Source organism: Octodon degus, unplaced genomic scaffold (assembly GCF_000260255.1).
Source record: "Octodon degus isolate 3935 unplaced genomic scaffold, OctDeg1.0 scaffold00041, whole genome shotgun sequence".
In the NCBI taxonomy this organism is placed as follows: Eukaryota; Metazoa; Chordata; class Mammalia; order Rodentia; family Octodontidae; genus Octodon; species Octodon degus.
In genome coordinates, this window is record NW_004524617.1 from 9761069 (window position 1) to 9763616 (window position 2548).

The 2548-nt window shown below is 42.9% G+C and overlaps 1 pseudogene; it reads left to right on the plus strand.

The window, feature by feature from the left end:
• The first annotated feature begins 791 nt into the window (after nucleotides 1-791).
• LOC101563245 lies at nucleotides 792-1654 on the plus strand (annotated as a pseudogene).
• Nucleotides 1655-2548: the final 894 nt, after the last annotated feature.

Sequence of the window (2548 nt, forward strand, 5' to 3'; positions counted from 1 at the left end):
TGGTAGAGAGGAAAGCAACAAGAGTTAAGAAAAGAATAAGCACTTTGTTTGTCAAACAAGGCTTATTACTCAAGAATATGCTACCACCAGAGTCTTTGAAAAATCTTTCAATTTTACTATCTTCTCTTCTTTTAATTTAAGATGCTTCACGAAGTCTTGAAAGCATTTTATAGAGTATGATTAGGTTTTTATCAGAAAATAAAATATACTCTGTACTTACTTGAATTGTAAAAAGAGAAAGTCAAAAGTTTAATCATTTGAAAAACATACAGGCGATCTTATTCCTTGTCACACAAGTCATGTAAATGTTATAATTTACACCCTTACACAATTACATTTGGTTTAAATTTAAATTATTGCAAATTACTTAACATCAAAGAAAAAGGATGCTCCCCTTGAGATGTTCCATGTTTTCTTTCTGATGCCATATTTCGTCTCTAAAATTTCTGTATATATCTTCCTTAACAATGTCTTATTCTTATGAGAGGATATCTCATAATAATTCTTCAGTTTTTCTAAATGAATAAAGGAATACTCTTCACCATTTTTTACAGTAGAGCAGTTCTAAGTGAACCACTTATAAATTACATTTTGCATTTTAGCTATTTCCAATAGTGTGACTGAGATCTGGACAGTAGAACGTATATTTCAATGATGAAAAAACCTTGAGGAAGATTACTTAAGGTGCTGTGTTTAAAAGTGGGATCTTGGGTGGGGTATGGGCTCCTGTCTCTGTGTAGGCCTCTGAGGAGTTGAATCCAGTGTGTATCTGAACCATCAGAACCACCACCATGACACTGGGCAAGAGCAGCAAGATGATGTAGCACATTGACAACACGATGAGGTGCATCCTGCGAGACGGGGGTAGAGGACTGCCAGCTGGTATTTCCATGCCACAGGCTCCTGCAGGACTTGCTGGACCAGTCTCTGGGGTTAGTGGCCCACCCCAACAGGTGATCTGAATTACATACTGAGACTCTATAATAAAAAAAAGAATCTTTTTGTGGACCATAATCAGGAAGTCACCTGTGAAGGTGCTTTCAGCAGTACCTTCAAGGCTTTCAACAAGCATATGAACTTGATCCTCTGTGACTATGATGAATTCAGGAATATCAAGACAAAGAACTCTAAGCAAGTAGAAAGGCAAGAGAAATGAGTCCTCAGTCTGGTGCTGCTGTGAGGGGAGAACTTGGTCTCTACGACAGTGGAAGGACCTACTCCCAGATACAGGCATTACCCCAGTGCTACTTGCTGGAGCTGCTTGGGGCCCAGGAATCAGTAGGGCTGTGGGTAGAGGAATCCCAGCTGGTGTTCCATGTCACAGGTTCCTGCAGGACTTACTGGGCCAGTCTGTGAGGTTGATGGGCCATCACAACAGGTGATAACTCCACAAGGAAGAGACACTGTTGCAGTTGCTGCAGCTGCTGCCACAGCTAATATTACAAGGGGCCCAAGCCAGTACCTGCCTGGCTATGGGGATTCTCCTCCACTTATGGGCTGAGGGGCACACCCTTCAGGAATGATGGGCCCTCCTCCTGGCATGCGACCACCCATTGGTCTCTCAATGGGGATCCCTCCTAGATGAGGGACTTCTATGTGCATGTCCCCTCTAGGGATCCTGCCCCCTTCCCTAGGTATGTAAGGCCTTCTTTGACCTTGGCGAGAGTTATGGAAGTAGCTTCAAGGAAGCATGGGCCTAATTCCCCAGGGCCACATTGCCACAGACATATTTGCTATTTTTTTGTTCCCAGAGTCTCACCGGATTGTCTGGTTTCCCTTACAGGGCCCCCTCCCCCAGGAATGCACCCACCAAAGCTGTAGACTTATGTTGATGCTCCTCTGCTCCCTGACTGTCTCCTGTGAGGCTATACATAGTCCTTTTATTTCCTTGTGGCCTAAGAAACTGGTTTATAATAAACCTTTTTTTTTTTTTTTTTTTTTTTTTTTGCGATTTGGACTTTTTTTTTTTTTTTTTGCGTAACCAGGGATTGAACTCAGGCCCTTGCACTTGCCAGGGAAGCACTTATTCTGCTGAGCCATCTCCCTGGCCCCTATAATAAACTCTTTTAAGAGAATATTATAAAAATAAAAAGAAGGATCTTTCTTCAAAAGAAAAATTCTACCCCAGAACTAGGAATGTTGAGCCCAAGTGGATTAATCAAGCAAGCCTGGGCTACATGGTCAATTCAAGGCCTGTCTGAATTACATACTGAGACTCTATATTAAAAAAAAAAAGAATCATTTTGTGGACCATAATCAGGAAGTCACTTGTGAAAATGTCAGCACAACAAAATAGGTTTCTCTCTGGTGATCTAGCTAGGTGGACTAAGCGCCTGCTTAGGCAAGCACAAGGACCTGGTTTGATCCTTGGCAGCACATACTGTGCTGGCCCCACCCCTGGGTACTCTGAAGCCAGTGACCCAGTCCAGGAGTGGTGGCACACACCTGTAGTCCCAGCGCTGGGAGGCTAAGGCAAGAGGATTGCTACAAGTCTGGGCTACATAAGTGAGTTCAGGGGTAGCCTGAACTATATACAGTTGTAGCCTAA